General features: G+C 37.6%; 1 protein-coding gene across 1 annotated transcript in view; it reads left to right on the plus strand.

Annotated features, from left to right (window-relative positions):
- Positions 1–22,697, plus strand: part of Pcdh15 (protocadherin related 15) — a 1,187,935-nt gene that overhangs the window by 24,825 nt on the left and 1,140,413 nt on the right. The window lies entirely within an intron of this gene.

Below are 22,697 nucleotides of genomic sequence, written 5' to 3' on the forward strand. Positions count from 1 at the left end.
GTATTTTTTTAGAGAGAGAATGATGAGGGAATACCATTAATGAATAAAGAAACTGCCTTGCCCTGTTGATAGAGCAGAACTTAGGCAGGTGAAGAAGACGGAACTGAATGCTGGGAGAAGGAAGGCAGAGAAAGAGAGACTCCATGAATCTGCCATAAGAGACGTGCAGAAACTTTGCTGGTAGGACACGACCTTGTGGTAATACACAGATTAATGGAGACAGGTTAAAGTCAGATGTAAGAGTTAGCTAATAAGAAGTTAGAACTAATGGGCAAAGCAGTGTTTTAAATAATACAGTTTCTGTGTGGTTATTTTTGTTCTGGGCAGCCGGGACATACAAGTGGTTCCTTGCAACAAGAGAAGATTGAACTCTAGGCTAGCTTCATGGTCCATTCTGCTTTAGGAAGCACTGAGACATAAAGAATGCTGACATCTCTGGGAAATGCATCTTTGGTCTTTCTGGGTACACTCAATTAGCATGAATATAGACTAGAGAATGACTTTTAGAGATGTGAGTCAGGGTTCCCTATGCTTTCACAAGCAAAAGGTCTGGGTTATTTGCTACTAAGGACAGAATCAAGAATTGGATCTACATGAAGAGAAATTAATTCACAGGCTCACATAGTTAATATCCATGAGGTTTTAGTGTCCATGTTTTGTAAATGTGTTTTAGTTTTTATCAGGACTCCTTCATCTCAATACTACTGACATATATGGAACTGGATAATTCCTTATTTTTAAGGAGAAATTTCTGTTTGTGATATAAGGATTTTAATTGATTTGTGGCTTGTTCCTCCTGGATACCAAGAGCCTTTTATGACCCAAATTTTGGCAGACTGATGTCCCCAAATATTGGATAAAATTGTCACAGGTGAAAATCTATCTGGTGTGTGAGTGTATGTGGGTACAGTGTGAGTGTGCATGTGTTTGTGCACGAGCATGTGTGTGTACTCATGTGTGTATGTGTGTGTGTCTATTTGACATGTGCTTGTGTCTGTAAAAAGAGCAGGAGAAGGGAAGGGAAAAAGAGAAGAGAGATTGTGGTTGATTTTTAGTGTTTTTCTTCCTTTAGAGTCTGAAGACTTCATTTTCTGTTTACAAAGAATCAAATTTAACAAGTCATTTGGACAGAAGCCTGGCAAATTTCTCCAACTTACTTCATTTTGACATGCCATAACAAATACAAGATCCAAAATGAATATTAATTTAGAGTTCATTTTTGAAAGTACTTATAACATCTAATATTATTGTACATCTATGACACAATACGGCACACTAAGATAGAAGCTTAAAGTATTCTAAAAGCCAATAAATAACTCTCATAACTGTACGTTGTCACAGTTAAAACAGAGATTGAAGTAGTTAATTTCAAACTGGATAGATGTTTAATTATAGATTTTTTTTAAAAGATAGCTTTTATTTTAACTAATAACTTTTATCCATTGTCCCTCCTGGATTTTGATTTAAAAACTATTTCTGTTTTGTATATTTTTCTTTTGTGTTGATTATTTCATATCTAATCAAATCATAAACATACTTTGTTACATTTTAAAACAAATGTATGTCAGGAATTAATCCCAAGTCTTCAAGCATGCAGGTAGCTTCCTTTACCTCAAAGTTGTACTCAGTCCTTTAAGAATACACAAAGTCAAACTTTTTCAGTTCCCTTTGAAGTTACAGATTCTAACTTTGGAACAAAATGCATTTATGGTCTTCAAAATACCCAAAAACCTGAAAGCACATTGCTCAATTCCAAGGAAGTATATGACATCTGCTTGAAAGGAACCAGCCAGTAGTGGAGAAACACCTCACTCTAGATTCCAACAGAGAAAAGGGAAGAATTGGGAGGGGTGCATTCTTCCATTTTGATGGGAATAGCGTTTCCAATCTCCTCTGTTACATGTCACATATAACTGCAGCCCAGAATCCCGTGTCCATTCTTGAGTGTGGAGCACCTGAGGGGCTGTAATGAGGAAAAGTCATCTGCTGTGGGCCAGGGATGGGAGTCCATTTGAATAGTCTTTCCAATAGAATTGGAAATATTGTGGAAGGAGAAGACCGTGAAGGGAGTTTCCAAGTTAAATAGGAGCAGTCAAGCACTGCAGTAAAGCTCAAAGGAAAGTTCATTGTGATGTCAGTGTCGATCCAACTGTGTTACATCCTCAGACTGAAGATTTGAAAAGACACAGAGTGGGGGAAGGGGAAACTAATTACAAATATGGGTTATGATTTTAACATAAAAAATGGTGGCCTGGTTTTAGTTTTGACAGTTAGTTGTTCACTAGTGTTAGCCACAAAAAATTGAATTACCCAGTCCTATTATAAAGTTGATCTTAGAGAAAATTTACTAATGAGTAGTATCAAATGTATACTGTAAACATAAAATACATTCTGTCACTTTCAGAAGTTATGTAAAGTTGGGGAAATCCTCCAATAGGGTGAGCTATGCAGAGCCCCAGGGAACGGGATATGGTTCACAAGAGCAGTGTCGAACAGATAAATGCAGACAACTGGAGAACCCGATGGCTTTCAGAAACTTTTCATGATGCACTTAAGGCTCTTGTTCTAAGGAAATAATGGTAACCACCTGTGAAATTAAAAAATGAAGTCTAGGGACATTGTTTTAAGCAATGACCCTCAGCCATTCTACAAGTTGGCTTCAAATTGGAAATTGGTGATATTAATATAATCTAGTAGTTCTTCTATGTTGTTTATTTCCATTAAAATTCCAGCTCTAGTGAATGGATGCATTAAAGAAGAGAGACAAGTGACACTCTACCTAGGTCACATCTGAACATAAAAATTCTTTTATTAGCCGGGCGGTGGTGGCGCACGCCTTTAATCCCAGCACTCGGGAGGCAGAGGCAGGCGGATCTCTGTGAGTTCGAGACCATCCTGGTTTACAAGTGCTAGTTCCAGGACAGGTTCCAAAACCACAGAGAAACCCTGTCTCGAAAAACAAAACAAAGCTGGGCGGTGGTGGCGCACGCCTTTAATCCCAGCACTCGGGAGGCAGAGGCAGGCGGATCTCTGTGAGTTCGAGACCAGCCGGCTGGTTTACAAGAGCTAGTTCCAGGACAGGCACCAAAGCTACAGAGAAACCCTGTCTCGAAAAACAAAAAAACAAAAAACAACAACAATTCTTTTATGAATTTACTAAACTTTGGTGATCCTTACTTGCAGAGTGTGTGCCCACAGGTGAGTATATCATTCTGCGATTCTTCTCTGAGAAGCCCTCATCCATGCTCTGGGGTGTGTCTTTATTTCTTCCCTTAACACTAGTGCTTAAGCCTATACTTTTATTATCAAACTTAATTTTTCTGGATTAAAAGAGAAGTGAAAAAATATTTGTCACATGAAAACTCATAAGAAAATCTCACCTGGTTTCCATGAAGAATAAACCTAAAAATCAACAGTAGAAAAATACCATTGTTCTCATTGAATTCAACAGTCAAGCTCATGTTAAGAATTTTTATTTAAAACGCCAGCAACATTTTCTGCCCCCCAGTCTGACATTTGACCTGCTTCTTTTTCCTGCAAAATTGGGAGACCTAACATAGTCGTAGCCCCTGTGTTAATCCATAAGGTTAATATAAATTAAGAAGCATGTTTTGATGAACTTTGTCTAACTTATAGTCATTAGAGTTTGACTCAGGGTCAAAGCATTAATTTCCTCTTTTTGTCTTCTCACCTCTCCCTCCCGCTTCTCTAACCCCTTCCTTTTCTCCCCTCCCCTGTGCACAATTAATAAAAACTCAGAGAGAAATGGAGGTTCAACCTGAAGTTCAGAAAAGCAAAATAGTCACTGCCTCTTACATCTACCTCAGTCCAAAATGGCAGTCCTGCTTCCAAAAATCTCAGAAGACTGTGTCAGAGAGTTGTCTCCTCCCATTTTATAATCCTCTCCAGGGCCTCTGACATCCCACCATAGGGAATGGGCTCCAACAATCTAGCTCATGCACCAGGGATCGATCCTCGTCCTACTGCCAAGGGCCTCTCAGATAGTCCAGGCTTCTCTACTCTCTCCCACATATGGAGGGCCTATTTTGGTCTCATGGAGGCTCCACGGCTGTTGGTCTAAAGTTTATGAGTTTCCACAAGGTTGGCTTAGCTATGTCTGTTGATTTCTTTATCATAATCTTGACATCCCTTGCTCATACATTCCCTCCTCTCTCTCCATTGGATACCTGGAGCTCAGCTTGGTGCTTGGTAGTGGATCTCCGCATCCGGTTTCCTCAGTTACTGCATGAAGGTTCTATTATGATAGTTGGGGTATTCACCAATCTGATTATAGAGGAAGTCAAGTTTGGGCACCCTCTAAAGCTAGGAGTCTTTCTGGGGACTTCACTGTGGATTCTTGGGAATTTCCCTAGTGCCAGGGTTTTCTCTAACCCCGTAGTGGGTCTCTCTGTCAAGATCTGTCTTTCATTGCTCTCCCTCTCCACCCCTCCCCCTCGACCATCCCATTCCCTCATTCTCATCCCCCATCCCCTCCACTTTGCTATCCCCACCCTCCAGTTTATCCACAAGATTTCATCTAATTCCTCTTCCCAGGGAGATCCATGTGTCACTCTTGGGGTCTTCCTTGTTACTCTTCTTCTCTGGAGCTGTGGATTGTAGTCTGGTTGTCCTTTGCTTTACTAATATCCACTTATGAGTGACTATTTACCATGTTTGTCTTTCTGAGTCTGGGTTACCACACTCAGGATGTTGTTTTTCTAGTTCCATCCATTTACCTGCAAATTTCATCATTCATTGTTTTATTTATTTATTTTTACAGCTGAGTAATACTTTATTGTGTAAATGTGCCATTTTTTAAATTTTATTCTTCAGTTGAATGGCATCTAGGTCATTTCAGGTTCTGGATACTGCAAATAATGCTGCTATGAACATTGTTGATCAAGTGCACTTGTGGTATGGATGAGTAAGTATCCTTTGGGTATATTTCCAGGAGAGTTATCAATAGGTCTTGAGGTAGATTGATACTCAATTTTCTGAGAAACTGACACACTGATTTCCAAAGTGGCTGAACAAGTATGCACTCCCACCAGAAGTGGAGGAGTGCTCTCTGACTCTATTTCCTCTCCAACGTAAGCTGTTCTCGGAATTTTTGAACTTAGCCATTCTATTAGTACACATAATATATCTTTCCACATGAAAAATCAATCTATAGAATTAATTTTGACTAACATCAAAACATATTTAGAATAACAAATCTAGAACCTTTCCTCAACTATGCTATTCTGGGATCTCTACAAATACATGCATAGTTTGAATTATTAAAAAGCTGAGTATGATTTTAGTGGCTTTGGAGAAAAGATGAGACTAAAGGTCATGTAAGGGGTTGGGTGAAACAGGCAGCAGATCATGTCATTACTTTTGCTCTTTTGTTTTTGTCATAGAAATGATAGATTATGTTAAAGTATTATTTTGAAACAAACTTTCTTTCCTCCATGTCATGATCCTTCACCACAGATTTAAAAGAAACTAAAGAAAGGAATAATTATAAGAAAATCATAAATGTTTGAGGACCTATTTGATCCAATTTAAACATTAAATAAAGTTTCATATGTATTGGAACAAGGCAGAATTACGCACAAATATTTTTAACTTTTATATTTTTATATTAGTCCCAATTAAATTAGTAGAAATATCATGTGGATAAATGCATCTTTGATTTTGTTTACAGACATTTAGAGAACTTACACCTACACTGATACACTGAGTTTTAAATATGAAGACATTTTCAGAGATATATTTGTGTGATACATTGCATCAAATCTATAATCTGCATCAGGTTTATTGCAGAGTGTGGTATAGGTCAAAGCTGCAGTTAAAAAAATATGAGGTCTGAATTGCTCCAAAACTGTAAGCATTTTGAGTGCTGCTGTAGCATTCATTATTAAGTGGAAAACCTTCCACAACTGATCTCCCCACCGTCTCATCGTGTCCGTCCTTCCTTCCAGTTGTCTTGCAGTGTACCTAGTTTGGTCATAATTGTATGACAAGTTTGCCTCAGTTTCTATGCTGAGCTCCCCGCAGGCTTTTATGTGATGAGCCACAGACATTGTGAATTCATCTTAGAGAAAAGAGTTTGACTTTATATAAGTGGCTTATGATCCAAAAGAGAATTTTGTGCTTTGACTTGGTTTCAGTGCCAAAGACAGCGATATGGATGCTTGTGGATATACAAACAGAAATTAAAAAAATCAATCAGAAAAATATCAAATCTTCTGACCCCATGCATTGTTCATAAGGATTACTAGTTCAGATTAAGTAAGATCATTTCCTGAAGCAAGGAAGAAACATGAATTCTTCATTGGGAAGTGCCTTTGAACACTCATCATGAGAATGCTTCTTACTAAAGATCTAGTTACGAACAGCCATGCAGATCTCGTTTGCAGGATGCCTAGCTGATTTGATTTTACCTTCTCTCAACAGCTGTGCTTTCTGAAGTCCCTCCAAGAAATAAGGACAGAATTTAATGGTTGGTGCAAGGGACTCATTTACCTGTGATTCTCCTGCAGTCTAACAGTATTAAAACACAGTATGATTTTAATATTTTAAGGAAAAGTCAACTGCATTTGGAAGAAAGAACCACTATTGTTCTGCACCTGGGACAATTGGACAGAAATGGACGAGTGCAGGTTTGAAAATGTAGCCTGAATTTATCTGGAAGTAACATTTCTTTTATGCCATCTTCCATTATGAATAATCGGAACAAATTAATGTCTCCCTTGCTCACCAGCTCTAATATGTCCACTCAAGCATAGATTAGTTCCCCCTCCCCAGTCTAGTTTTATTTGGTAGACAGTTATACCTGGTACTGATTTTGATAGCAAAGGCAACTGGCTTAACTCAGTAGAAGAAAATCGCCTCTTTCATCTGTGTTTTAAGTACAGTACTTAAATCTGTTTAGGATTGTGAATTAAGTTCAATATACTAAGCAAACAATATTTGAAAATGTTTGTGTCGCAAATATCAAATGCAGAACATTGTAACTTTGATTCTTCCATTCACTAATAGTCTATTCTATTGTAGGACTCTCTAAAGCCACACAATGAAGACAATACGGTAAAATTGTGCATAACTGCTGTCACTAAACCTCATAAGGAGAGGCCAACGTGCAAGGAAGCTGCTCCAGTTTTCAGCAAATGCCTGAGTTGTACATAATTCATAACAATCACATGTATCAGTGAGAAACTCAGCCCTTGGACATAAGAAGATATAGTTATTTTTTAAAGAATAACATCTCTTGGTTCAATTGATGTATTTTACAGTGAATATATTCTTTGGGGTTGCAGATGCTGTCACTGTCAGAGAAATTGTAGAATGCAAGTAGGGATCTGAACTCCCTGTTCACGTCCTTCATCTTACTATTGTGGAATTAACTTTACAATGACTCTATTCACTAGATCCCTAATATTTTTTTATTAAAAATTTCTGCCTCCTCCCCACCTCCCTTTTCCCTCCCCCTCCTCCACTCCCTAACCCCCACTCCTTCCCCCTCCCTCTCCAGTCCAAAGAGCAGTCAGGGTTCCCTGCCCTGTGGGAAGTCCAAGGTCCCCCCCCCCTCCATCCAGGTCTAGGAAGGTGAGCATCCAAACAGGCTAGGTTGGGATAAAGGAAGGGTGGATATGGGAGCAGGGAAGTATATATCTTAATTAAGGGAGCCATTTTAGGATTGGCAAGAGTCTTGACTCTAGAGGGGTTCCCAGGGGTCCAGAGAGATGTCCCCAGCTAGGTCCTTGGGCAGCTGAGGAGAGAAAGCCTGAAATGGCCCGATCCTATAGCCATACTAATGATCCCTAATATTTTTATATAACATTTCTGAAGCTATCAAAACTGTCATTGCCATGTTTTTCTTTTCTGGTTTCTCCTTTAAACCTTTGGATAACACTAAGAATTTGAGCAATTGTTTAACTCCAGGGTGTGTGCAAACTGAAATCATTTAAAGGAATAAAATAGAGCATTGTCTAGTTTTCACAAACTTTAAGATTGCCAGTCATAAGAAGTTTAGAAATACATTCTGAATACTTTAATAATCATTTATTTGTTATAAAACTTTTGATCTCTTGACATAGGGAAATAACTTTAAAGGGAAAGAAGGCTAAGAAAGTGCCTTTTTGTGCTGATCCAAGAAATTAAACCCATGATAGGATACTTCTATTTTCCATACTTAGAATGGTATTCTCAGAGACTCAATACCTTTATTCCAAGAAGAGCATTCTGTGTCCTTTTACCATGTTCAGCTCTAACTCTTTAGCATGTGGACTCAAAAAATTCTATAAAAAAGAAAATGATCTAATCCCAATTGTGGTGCATGTATTATTGTTTGAGCGTTGGCGCTCTGAAGTGATTGATTCGTTCTTTGGGTGAGACTTAAACATCAACAAACATTACAGAAAAGAAGGACAAATACTTCAAACTACAGGTTGTATGGATTGAGAATATGAGTCCCTGATGGGGTACTTGCTGACCACATATGAGGCTTCGGGTTCAATCCCCATCATCTAATAAAACGAGCACATTTTGGGAAATAGTACAATCGCTCAGATTCTTGTGTAAATATAAATGGTTGCCCTTTTGGTATCAGAAGAGTCTTCGTAAGTTGAAAAAGCCCCATCAGTTCTGGGAAACAAACACCATTAGCTACATTCATCTCATCTATTCAGTGAGGCTCACATTACTGTTGGGCTTCATGAATGCTTAGAGTATCAGATGCTGTTTCCTTCAATATACCATAGAATCTTATGGAAGTTAGTATTTTTTAGGTGCCAGAACCAAGGTTCAAAATAATATTAATGACTATCTCTACAATAATGAATATTTCCAATTTTTAGGTAGTCATAAACCATGAATGAATTCCTATTTCACAGCAGAGTTATGCCACAATAAAGACATCATAGTATGGCTCAGACCTACCTCTCACTTGGTGAGGTCTTCATAAAATATTAGCTTATTAATGTATTTCAAAGAAATACAATGTGTTTATTCAAGCAATTTACCAGATTTGAAAAATGTTTCAAATTAGTGATTTCATGTAATAAATAGGAATGTCATTACATAATATGTTGCTGTACACAGTTGATGCAACCATTTTTAGCAGCAATTCACACTATCAAATGCCCTGTGTCTGCAAAGCAAGGGTATTTTGTTATCTTTGTTTTTAAAATGGATTTGGCTGGAATTATTACAAAATTGGATATTAGATGAATAATATTGCCAATTTTAGTAGCTTGATATATATTGTTAAAGTGTTAACAGTAATCAAATAAACTTGGAGATATCACACACACACACACACACACACACACACACACACACACACACAAAGGGGTGAATGAAAGTATTGAACTACTAATGTGTGAGAGGAACTCCATAATGAATTTTGAGTGCAGACCAACCATCTGCCTTCCTCTTGTGTGCCAGACCCAGGCGCTTGCTTATTTGTAACCAAACGTGTTAACAGGCTGAATTTCTGTTAGAAAATCTAAGACTCAGAGTGACAAATGATCTTTCAAGTGTGTCTACACCACATGTTGACAGCTGTCATTTTGACAGTTACTTGTTTTAACCTTTCTGGAGATGTTTGTCTTGTTTGTTTCTCAGCATTCTGTTAGGCTTAAGCAAGGACAGAAGTAGACTGATGTACAGTGATCTCCAGCCTGATATTTCCAAAATGTTCTCCCACTGTGCAGTCTGCCCGTGACCTGGCTTCTAGTGTGTATTTCTTCATAGGACTCAATTACTGATTTATTTATTTTTTGTTATTATATATAAATATGGGATCTCATTGCTGAAAAGAATAAATACACCATACAGACAGCAATGTAACTGCTTGGCTACTTTTTAAATAGCCTTTCCTAACAGATGCCCTCCATAACTTCAGTCATATGGGTCTTCAAGATGTTCCAATCAACCTGAATTCCATCACCACTCTTTGCCTGCCCACTCTTGTCCACCATTGCAGCCTCCCTTTTCCTATAGCTCCCTCCAATTCTCTGCTACTCTAGACCTTTCACAGATGGAACTGTCTGCTCATGGTATCTCAAGTGTTACCTTTTCTGCCTGTACCTCTATCTGCCTGCTTCCACCTTTCATATTTCACCACATCAGACACAATTTCTGCCAGTGTGCTTACCTGTACACTCTTACCTCTTCTCAACTGTTCCCTATGGGCAGTGAACACCACACCAAGAGAACTTGTTAACTCTTCTCCAGCCTCAAGAGCATGGCATGGTGTGGTACACTAAAGATATCGACAATATATTTTTAATTAACTCATGTTTAAATGCCATTGTATCTCAACATACTAGCCTTTGTATATTAGCTGCTTAGAGTTGATAAGATAGTCTTATATTCTAGAGCTCTGTGTTAATCTCAGAACTGGGAACAAGCATGAGGGACACAAAACATTCAGAGGCTTCTGAAGCATATACTTACTACATGTGGTACACTCTGATTTTAGTTAGAAAACAGCAGGACTCCTGAGTCGACACAATTTTTAACTCTTCCAGAAGATTTGTTTACCCAAAAAAATCAAGCATTACTTTCTCATTCTAAAAATAGCCACATCTTTATTTTTACTGATCTTAAAACCTGTTTCCCATGGTGGGTTGTCATTCTCAAGACACAGAATATTTGTCTCATAACTATTTGAAAATTATTCACACTTTCTAAATATTGGAAATAGCTTAAGTGTTTTTCTTCAAGTTATAACTATTTAAATAGAAGGAAGTTTATAGAAACCACCACGCCAATCTAGTGGACATAGGTCACTGTTGCCTAAATACACTGTCCTTGCTTTGCAAAAATAGCACAGGTAAGATGAAGGATTGCAGGTTTCCAGTATCTAGGTTAAATTAGTAGGAGTACTTGAACTAAAGATGGAGTGAACTGGCAAAAAGCCTCAAGAGAAATCCTCCCCACTCTAGTTAGTGTCTGTGTCACTGGGCTCCATCTTCCCTGCATTTATGCTTTCGCTAAGGCTGTTTTGCAGACACACTGATTTCAGTCTGATGTAAACACAATGTGCCACACAGACTCTAATGTTTTGTTAATAACTGACATGGAGAGACTAGCACAGCACGTTGAAGGGATTCATTCTAAATGGTGTGGTGTTTACACGTAGGATTCCCGTGTTCTGTGACAAGATGCTTAGAAGTCATTTTTCACTGTGGAAGTCTTGAAAGATAAATTGTTAGCATAGCATACCCTTACTTAATATTTACTTTGCAGATCTATGTCTGATATTTCTAAAATAATTAGTGATAAATCAATTGCCTAGAATATTTTTGTAACATGGCATTGCTTTTTCATTTGTGCCCTTTTTATTCTTTCTCAAGTACATATTTCATATCAAGTACAGCTAAAAATTATGATTATCACATTTTCTAAGCTCTAGATAAATTGGTAAAGAAAGTATGAAAGAGGAAACAATTCAGCTATGTAAGAGTGGGGGACAAACAGAAAACACACTTTCAAAAAGTCAAGCTCTCTGTGTTGCCTGTATTATTGACATAGCTGCTTTGTCAGTTTATATATGTGCATGTGTGCGCGCACATATACTATAAGTATTTATAAAATAAACTCCTTAACATAATCCATAATACTACAAGAATTAGTAATTGCACATCACTTTATGCATAGGAGCATTTTTAAAAGTCAGGTGTAAATCAGATTTTATGCTCTTCAACGATTAAGCTATTTTTCCTACTGACTGACAGTATAATTTCAGGGATGTGTCTCCCAAAGAAAAATACTGTTTTTTTCCAGCTCGTAAAATGATAGGTCAAAATACAGCCTGTTTCTTTCCACCTGACATTTCAAAAGAAATTACTATTTCACAGTAAAGCATTTCCTGTAACTCTTGAGCCGGAAACCATGTATGCAATTCCATATAGAGCTAGATACCTGTAGAGTCGGGATCTAAGAAACAAGGAAAAGCCTGTCAATCAGCTTTTTATCATCCTCTCTTCTTGATGATGCTGTGAGAATGTCTTACGGGAATCATCTCTGAAAGCCTTTTTCCTACAGCTTCATCTTGTTGTTTGGACGATTTAAGAAGCACATTAACTTAAAAATATTTCAGTACCTCCTGGCTTTGGCATCGTGTAGGGAAATTTAGCATTATTAATTATAAACAGCAGCTGTGTTAACATGTACATTTCCTATGAGTGGTCATTGTTACATCTGCCTTCTCTCTGCAGAGTAATATCTGGTTGAAAATACATTTACTGACATCGGGGTGATGACTCATAAGGAGAGGCAGGAATGAGCCATGTTCCCCACATTATTGTGAATGATCTCATATTTTTATGATTGTGTTTTCTGAGGCCTGTGTTTTATCATGTCTGAAAACAGATCATTTCATGGAAAGTAGACCTGCCAGCAGAAATGTAGCTTCCAAGAATTTGCTTGTGTTTCCCGAGAAACGGTAAAACGATCATTCTCGTGGTGGTGTTTCAGTTGACACAGTTGCTTCTGTCCTTCATTTTGACGAAGCTATGAAGAATCAAAGGTGATATTTTTGTATGTCTTTGTCACACATACTTACTTTGTTGGTGGTGTTATTTTTAAATTCGATGTTTTCTTAACTGTCATTTCCATTTGTAAAGGCAAGAATCAAACCTTTTTGCTTTTTCTTTCCTTTAAAGTAGTGTGTAAAGGGCCCAACAACACCTGTTTAAGTATAGGTAATTTAAGAAGTCTAAGGACATGCTACACTTTACCATCCTACATACATTTGTCCAACTTGTCAAACACTGTTGATTTTTTTCTGAGGGCAATGTAGCATCTCACTGCATAGTGAATTTGACCATGGTTATAAATCTTATGTTATATAAACCCTCTAAGCAACCTCTTCTCCAAGATATCTCCCACACACCTAGAGTTTAGAAAGAAGCAAATCTATTAGCGCTAGTGGTGGCTGACCATACAAAGTGATTTATTGCTCTGACGTTGTCCCAAGCTACATTCTGGATCCCAAGCCATTGGGGCTAACCCATGTGTCCTGCCACATACTTTGGGTGTGGGTGCTTGTATACCCACCTGGGGTTAGGAGGAAAGTAGTTGAGAGCATACAGGCAGCTCAGCACTTCCTGCCTGGGCTGGATCAGTTCTGCTAGGTGTGCACAAGAAGGATAGCATGGCAGATTCCAGGCACCATACACAGAGACTTTTCCAGACCATGTAGCACATGTTTGGCAGATTTAGCTTTTAGACATAAAGGGTTTATGTGCTATCTGCTGCTTCCCAGAGTTGAGGTGGTGAGCATGGCTCCAACCCAGTGATCCCAGAGCTGAGAGTGAACAGACTTCCAGCATGTTAAAAGGCAAAGAGAGGCAGAGTCAGCATCCAGGGTTACTGTGACCAAGCTGCTTACCATTTTAAGAGTGCACCTGGTCAGGAAAAAACTGCAGATATGCAATAAAGACGGATTCAGACCAAAAAAAACCTTCTGAATAGGTCATACTGTGTTTAAAAAATGTACATAGGCTTGGGAGAGAGAGGAAAAAGAATATAGACAGTTATGAAAAGAAATAAATAGTTTAAAAAGATAAAGTATTTAAAGAGTTAGTAAAAGTAATATCAAAAAGCCATATAAAAATGAAAAATACACAGATAATCTGGATTATGTATACTATTGTGTTTTCTTTTAACTTTTTGACTTTACTGAGCTAACTGCAGAGAACTATTTGATTGGGGGGGATGCTAAGCTAAACCAACATATATATTTTGAAGGTATCTTGGCTTCAAAATTTGAGTCTAAGGATATTTTATTTGGAAAAAAATTCTGCTTTTATTTCTGTAGAAATTATAATTCTTGCATGATACCTGTTTTGTTATATGTAATTTTACTATGTAAAGTTAAAACCTTCCTTTTAATTTAGCCAGAAAAAGGGAGGTGATGTGGGATTCTCCTATGTATGCTGTGAATATGTTTTATTACCATTGGCTAATAAAGAAGCTTCTTTGGGCTATGGCAAGGCAGAATAAATCCATGTAGGAGTTCTGAAAAGAGATATATAAAGAGAGTAGGCAGAGTCAGGGAGACACAATGTAACTGCCAAAGACAATAAACTTATCAGTAGGCCACAGTCTCATGGCAATACACAGATTACTAGAAATGGGTTAATTTAAGATATAGATGTTAGTTAATAAGAATCCAGACCTAATATGACAACTTTGATGATTGTTCTTTGTAGATCATTTCAGTTAAAACGCCGTGCTCTTTACAGAGAATGAGGCATGGTAACAGTAATTTCACTTGTAAATGAATAAGTTTATTAAACACGTAGCTGGACAAAGGTAAAGAAGAAACAGCAAGCAACAGGCAGAGAACATCATCAGTTGGTGTGTGCTCAACAACAAGCATAAGTTACACAGCCGCTGGTTGGAGTTCTCCATTGAGAGTCTTGGGTGGGGCAGAAATTTTGTGTTTGGTGAAGCCTTCCATGTAAGAGACCAAGTGGCAGATAGATTAACATCAAGTCCATCACCAAAGCTTACAATCCTTTACCTGAGATCAGGTGGGAGCCCTGCTTCAACCATTTAGTTGGAGTTCCTAATTCAGAGTGTTCAGGCAGACATTCTTCTGAACAAATACCAAGTGATTCTTGTTATTTTTATGTCATAATAAAGATTGTTTGGTTGATATTCCTAACCTGTCTGTACTGATTTCATTGCATATGAAATTCTTAGTTGTGTGGAGAAGTAAGTCACATATTAATATATCACTTAAAGGGTCCTTTCTGGATAATAGTTTGCCTTGGTTTATTTTTACAGATTTATGTCTCAACCCTAATTCTATAAAAATGTTTGCTCATTTTCAGCCACTCTCTAATACTCAGAACATTTTTCTTAAGTTACATTTTATTTTATTTCCATTGTGTGTCCGAATGGCTTCCCCAGAGACTTTCAGATAAAAATTTGAATTGTGGTTTTAAAAAGAGAGATGGATGTAGAAGTGGCACAGAAGATAAGAGCAATGGCTGTTCTTGTAAAGGACCTGAGTTTGGTTCTCATTACTCACATCTGGCAGCTCTCAAGTACCTGCACTTCTCTTTTTAAAAAAATTAAATTAAATTAAAGTTGTGTGTATGTGTGTTTTTCCAAAACAGGGTTTCTCTTTGTTATTTGGAGCCAGTCCTAGAACAAGCTCTTGTAGGCCAGGCCTCAAACTTATAGAGATCCACCTACCTCTATCCCCCAAGTGCTGGGATTAAAGGCATGTGCCACCACCACCCAGATAATTTTATTTTTTTAAAAAGAAAACAAACTATCTTTCTTCATTTTACATACCAATCCCAGTTCTAACTCCCCCCTCCTCTGTTACTTCCTCATTCCTTCTACTCTACCCCATTCACTCCTCAGAGAAGGTAAGGCACATTGCTTGAGGTCCTCCCTACTATATCTAGACTGGGTATCTGACCAAAGAGAATGGATTCCAAAAAAGCTAGTAGAAGCAGTAGGGATAAATCCTGGTGCCACTGCCAGTGGCCCTGCAGTCTACCGCAGCCATGCAACTGTCACCCACATTCAGAGGATCTAGTTTGGTCTTCTACTGGTTTCTTCCCTGTCCAACTGGAGTTGATGAGCTCCCATTAGTACAGATAAATTGTTTGAGTGGGTGATCCCATCATGGTCTTGACCTCCTTGTTCATATTTCTACTTCTCCCACTCTTTGCCTGGACTTTGGGAGCTCAGTCCAGGGTTCTGCTACAGATTTCTGCCTCTCTTTCCATCAGTTGTTGGATGAAGGTTCTATGGTGACATTTAAGATAGTCACCAATTTGACTACAGGGCAAGGCCAGTTCAGGCACCCTCTCCACTATTGCTTAGGTGTTGGAGGAGGCTTCTCGTTCATTTCTGGATGCTCAAATATGAAATAATGACACAAAACTCTATTAATTAAAACAGCCAATAGGTTCAGGGTATTGCTAGCTAACTCTTATATCTTAACCCATTTTTATTATTTTGTGTATCATCACACAGCTGTGGCTTACCAGCAAGGTTCCAGCATGTCTGTCTCTCATGGTGGCTACATGGCATCTTACTGACTGCACCTACTCATTCCATATATATATATCTTCCAGCCTGGATATATTCTGCTAAGCCATTGGCCAAAAACAGATTTTTATTAACACATATACATAAGGACTTCCCACAAAACTTAGGGTCTTAGCTGGGGTCATCCTTGTAGATTCCTGGGAGTTTTTCTAGTGCCAATGTTTTTGCTAGCCCCATAATGGCTCCCTTAATCAAAATATTTCTTTCTATACTCACCATTTCTGTCCTTCCTCCATCTCGACTATCCTGTTCCCTCAAGTTCTCCTCTCCCTCCCCTCCCCTTTTTCCTTCCTCTTCCCCTTCTGGCCTCCCTTCTCTCCCCACCCCCATGCTCCCAATTTTGTCAGGAGATCCTGTCTATTTCCCCTTCCCAGGGGTATCTATACATGTTCTTTTTTTAGGGTTCACATTGTTACTTAGCTTTTCTAGGATTGTAGGGGGGGTATATGCTCATTATTCTTTGCTTTACAGCTAGTATCCACTTATGAGTGAGTATATACCATGTTCATCTTTCTGAGTTACCTCACTCAGGATAGTTTTTTTTTTCTGGTTCCATTCATTTGCATGCAAATTTCAAGATGTAACTGTTTTTTGACCACTGAGTAGTACTCCATTGTGCAAATGTACTGTATTTTCTTTATCCATTCTTCAGCTGAGGGATGTCTAGTTTTTTTTTCCAGGCTCTGGCTATTAAAACTATTGCTGCTATGAGCATAGTTGAACAAATTACCTTTTAGTAGGATTGAGTATCCTTTGGATTTATGCCCAAGAGTGGTATTGATGGATCCTGAGGTAGGTTGATTCCCAGTTTTCTGAGAAACCACCTTACTGATTTCCAGAGTAGTTGTACAAGTTTGCATTCTCACCAGCAATGGAAGAGTGTTCCTCTTACTCCATATCCTCTCCAGCATAAGTTATCATTTGTGTTTTTAATATTAGCCATTCTGATTGGTGTAAGATGGCATCTCAAAAATTTTGATTTGCATTTTGTGTTGGCTAAGGATGTTGAACATTTCCTTAAGTATCTTTCAGCCATTTGAGATTCTTCTGTTGCGAGGTCTCGGTTTATGTCTGTTCCCCATTTTTAATTGGATTATTTGGAATAATAAATAATTACTGAATTATTTCTAATTTCTTGAGTTCTTTATATGTTTTGGAGATAAGTCATAGTGTTCCTATATACAAACGATAAAGAAGCTGAGAAAGAAATCAGAGAAATCTCACACTTCACAATAACCACAAATAACAAAATATCTTGGAGTGACACTAACCAAAGAATTAAAAGACCTGTTTGACAAGAATTTTAAGTCTTCGATGAAAGAAATTGAAGAAGATATCACAAAATGGACCTCCAATGCTCTTTGATATAGTAGGATCAACATAATAAAAATGGCAATACTACCAAAAGCAATCTTTAGATTCAATGCAATCCCCCATCAAAATCCTAACACAATTCTTCACAGACCTTGAAAGAAAAATAATAAACTACATATGGAAAAACAAAAACCCAGGATAGCCAAAACAATCCTATACAATAAAGAAACTTCTGGAGGCATCACCATCCAAGACATCAAGCTCTATTAGAGAATGAAAAGAGCTTGGTATTAGCAGAAAACAGACAGGCTGACCAATGGAATTGAATCAAAGACATGAATATTAATTCACACAACTATGAACACCTGCTTTTTGACCAGGAAGCTAAAATTATACCATAAAAAAATGAAACCATCTTTAGCTAATGATGCTGGCATATCTGAATGTCAACATGTAGAAGAATGCAAATAGATCCACATCTATCCCTATGCACAAAACTCAAGCCCAAATGGATAAAAGATCTTAATATAAATCTGACCATACTAAACCGGATAGAAGATGCCTTCAATGTATGGGCACAGGGGACCACTTTTTAAATATAATCCCAGTAGCACAGAAACTGAGAGCAACAATAAATAAATGGGACCTCCTGAAACTGAAAAACTTCTGTAAAGCAAAGGGCACAGTCAAAAAGATAAAAGGCAGCCTGCTGAATAGGCAGAGATCTTCACCAACCCCACATTATTGTGAATGATCTCAATGCACCTGCATTTCTAGCTTCAAGAGATACAAACCTTCCCTTCTTGCATCTGTAATCACTCATGGCATACACACACACACACATATACACACGCGCGCGCAAGCGCGAACAAAATATAATGGTATTTTTTCAAGAAAATGAAAATAGAAATAATTTTCACCCAGGAAGACATACTTATTATTACATCTAAAGTCCAATTAAAGTTTTGTCTAAATCATTACCTTGGCAAACACTTGCTTGTACAGTATCTGAATGCACATTTTCACTTGTTCCCCCCTATGGATATGTTAGCATACTTGCTTACACTTCATGTATACTTTAGCATCAATTAGATGCTCTTGGTCTCTAAATGGTGAGCTGTGTCAATGTGTCACAATTTGCAGATGTCACAGAGCTCAGAGGTTTCAGTGTGTATAATGAACACACGGCCAAGAAAAGGAGTTTGTGGGTCACTGACCTTGCAGGGTGTTACCATGACATGTGTTTCAGCTAAGAGTTCACGGAATGTGGTCAGTGGTGACAGTTTTGCAAATGCCTGTCCCAGTGGCACCACGACCATCTGTGCTAGTCCAAGTTCTGATGCATAATGAGGGGCCAAGGGTGTATTTTTTGTTTTCTTTTTATTTACTTGTGTAAGAAGTGTGGTGTGCTTAAGTGTGTAAAGGTCAGCGGACCTTGGGTCTTAGCCCTCAACTTTAACTTAAGGTAGGGGTTCTTTATTTTCCTTTTGCTGTGTGCATCCAGCTAGCTGGTTTGCAGCATACTTGAGACTCCTCCCATTTCTGCCTTCTGTTTCCACCGTATGTACTTCAGGATCATTGAGGTTTGTGTTGTGTGCCCGACTTTTACATGGGCTCTGCAGATTCTCGGCTCCTGTGGGATCACTGGTACATATGCGTGTGTGCCCAGATTTTACAGAGACTTAGAGGACTTGACACATATGCTGTGTGTCTGGCTTTTACATAAGCTCAGGGGATTTGAACCCAGGATCTCTTGCTTATATGGGATCACCAATGCATGTATTATGTGCCAAGTTTTACACGCCTCTGTGGCTCTGAACTCAGGTTCCCCTTGAATGGGTGAAAGTGCTTTATGGATTGGTCTATTTCCTCAGCTCTGGGTCAGCATTCCTGGCTTGGTGTTTTCTAAAGCACGTTTTGAAGCTATCCTGATAATCCTTGTTCACAGCCGATGAGAGCAATCATTATCAGCCAGTGAGGACAGACAAAGACATAACTGAATGCAAGCTGTGTAATATATTGTTCTGTTGTTGTTGTTTTACTTTGTTTTATTTCCGACAGATAGGTCATTTTGTGGTGTTAAGGAGTGTAGCAGACACCATCAGTGTGATACTTTATACTCAGAAAAAAGTGAGAACATGAAGTATGGCATTACATTCTGGCCATCTTCCTGTAGTTACCCTTGGAGTTTCCTCTGATAACCCAAGAAGAGAAATATTTATTTTCCACCAAAATAAGAGTCTTTCAAGTCTTTTATATTCCATGAATGTGATTATTTAATTTAGACTTAGTCTCTTAGGAAACTATCAATAGTGAGCCCTGTTACTTTGCCAGTTGGAGGAGGGTAGGATGTCCACTTGAATGCCTTGCAGGGTCTTCAAAAGATGTTTTGGAATGTCTTAATTTTTTGTGTAAATTTTTTGTATGTGAGCCTAGAAGAATCATGATTGTTGCCTTATAAGTTTCTTGTAGACTTTGGAGACATCCTTAGATTCAATGGGGATTATATCCTACCCCCCTCCATAAAATTCAATGACACTTTGAAACACTTCACAAAGACAACTGTATGAAATTTTGGAAAAGCTGTTCATTAACCACATTTGTGCTTTTGAAGAAGACAGATGTGCTGGCCAAGGTTGTCAATTTGTGTGAATGAATTCTGTTGGTCATCATTTTGACTCACTTGACGTTGTATGTTGCAAGAAAACTTCCCAGTCCCTGAATCAGTTTCTCACTAAGTTGTTTCTGCTGCACTAACATGCAATACAATTGAAAGTTTTAATTGGTGGTCTACTTGAAAAATAGTAAAAGAAAAAGATAGTTTTAGCTGTGATAGAGTGAATTTCTCCCTCTATTGTCTCTATTGCACACCTCTCTTTCTTTTTAACCATTAAGAGACATTTAAAATGTCTAATAATAGAAGAAAGAACTTTCTTAGCTATGGTTTGTCTTGGACATTTTCAAGGAAGAAGACCTTCGGGGACTAGGTAGAAATACACATTACTCTGAGAAGTAGATGGCACAATGCATGGGTTAGCAATGAATGAGACCAGCTGTGTGTGCAAGCTGGCTGTTCCCTAAGCTAGGAGCCTGTCTTTTCATGGCATCCTGGACACATGTGTCAGGTGTCTTTGGTGACCACATCCAGATTTTGAGAGACATTTTTGAATTGAAGGAGAAGCACATGCTAAATCTACATCCCGTCATAGTGAATGTCTGGCAGGGAGTTATTGCCCGTTGAGCCAAGACTCAATTTATCAGACAATAATAGACTATTTTTACTCAAAGTAAGAACGAATGTAAAGAAGACTTTTCCAAACTCTGTGATGAAGACATTTTTAAGTAGAAATGGATATTATTGGATGAATTGTATTGTGCTTAATAATCATTCCAATTTAGAAACTAATGCATAGTATAATTCTAAGTGAGACATAGACACTGAATTTAATATAAAGATAATAAAGATTTAATCATACATTTAACACATACATGCATTTAGATTTTTTTATAGTGCTTGAGAATGCACATTTATTATATAACATCCCAGATTTTTTTATAGGAATTATTCTTTGTTTTACAGTCTCTGTGATTGCTCATGCAAAATAAGATGCATGCCAGGAGGTAGTGGTGTGCACTTTTTATCCTAGCACTCAAGAGGCTGAGGTAGCTGTATCTCTGTGAGTTCAAGGCCAGTATGGTCTACAGAGTGAGTTCCAGTATAGCCAGGACTGTTTTATAGGGAATCCCTGTCTCAAAAAACAAAAAAACAACAAAAAATAAGACTCATTGTTAGATGTTAGCTTTAATTTAATATTTGATATGTTCCAAAGACATTTTAATACAAATTAAAAGACTTATTGTCTATCACACAAGTACTGTATTTTTTAATGGTAAGCTGGCATAAAAGAAAATTGTGTATTGAGGAAAAAGTTAGAATTTCTAAACATTCAGACCCATAGCTCAATTCTATCATGAGAAAAACATCAAGCGAGTATGAATTTAGGATGCCTTGAAACACCCTGGACTAATTCTGTTTAGAATTCTCAAGATCATCAAAAACTGGGAAAGTCTAAAAAAATCTGTCAAGCAAAAAAGAGTTTGAGACAAAACAGCTACATTTTGAAGGATGTGGGTCGGATTTTGAAACTGTTAAAAAAAAACAGTACTAAGTTAAATTAACTAAATCTGAATTCACTGTGGACATTTGTTCATAATAGTATTACCTATTTCCCTTGATAATTATACAGATCATTTTTCTGTACACATAAAATGCATTATACAAATGAAATCTAATTGTAAATAGGAAAATATGTATAAAGCAACATTATTTCTTCTAGTGCACATTTCTACAAACAGAAGACAAAATGTAATTATGCTCAAGTTAAACATTGAAAGATTTGAGATATAAAAGACACTAGCCTCCTAGTGCAACTGAATACTGAGAATCGTCTCTGTTCGCAAGATAATTGATCCCTCATTTTGAGCAGTTGTTTTTAGATGGGACTTAGGAAATGCCAGCCAGCATAGGTTTTACCCTAGTGGATAAACATAGATCTTTTTCTGTGTAGAGAAACTGCTATCTTCTGCTCACCTTCAAAATATCTTAAACAATATATTTGTGTGAGATTTATTTTAAACTTGGTCCTGGTAATCCATCCACAAATCTGAAAATATACATTGGATGATTCCAAGTTCTATTTTATTTTTCAATATTTTTAATATCAGGTTGCACCGAGCCATATGAATGAACAACTATGTGAAACCTGCACACAGCATAGGCTGATAACCAGGATCCTAGTTCTTGTGATGTAGAGAGCAGAGACCCAAGTTCCAGGACAGAATGGGCTACATAGCAAGATGCTGTATCAATGACTAAGTATCAAAACTGTCATATAAGATAATAATGTTGTTATATATGTGTTTTGTATAAGTTACACTCTTATGCATACATTTATGTGCCAACTCTCCTTTTAAGTATTCCTGTGATATGGATAATATTTTATCTTTATTTTAAATATGAGAGAAAAAAGATACAGTCAGATCACTTTACATAGACAATGTGATAGTACCAAATCCATCACATGCAGTCAAATGCAGAGTTAAGGTTTAATTATTGTATGATAAATTAGCCAGGGAGAAAATTAGTAGAAAACATGCTAATATGACAAAGCTCATTAAAATATGATTTTAATGTGTTAATAACGTTATTGGCCTAAATAATCAAAACAGGCCTGATAATGTAGTTCAGTTGGTGGAGTGCTTGCCTAGAAGTCATGACACGGGGTCCAAATCCTAACATCCCATACGCA

This window comes from Chionomys nivalis, chromosome 19, assembly GCF_950005125.1.
Source record: "Chionomys nivalis chromosome 19, mChiNiv1.1, whole genome shotgun sequence".
Taxonomy (NCBI): domain Eukaryota; kingdom Metazoa; phylum Chordata; class Mammalia; order Rodentia; family Cricetidae; genus Chionomys; species Chionomys nivalis.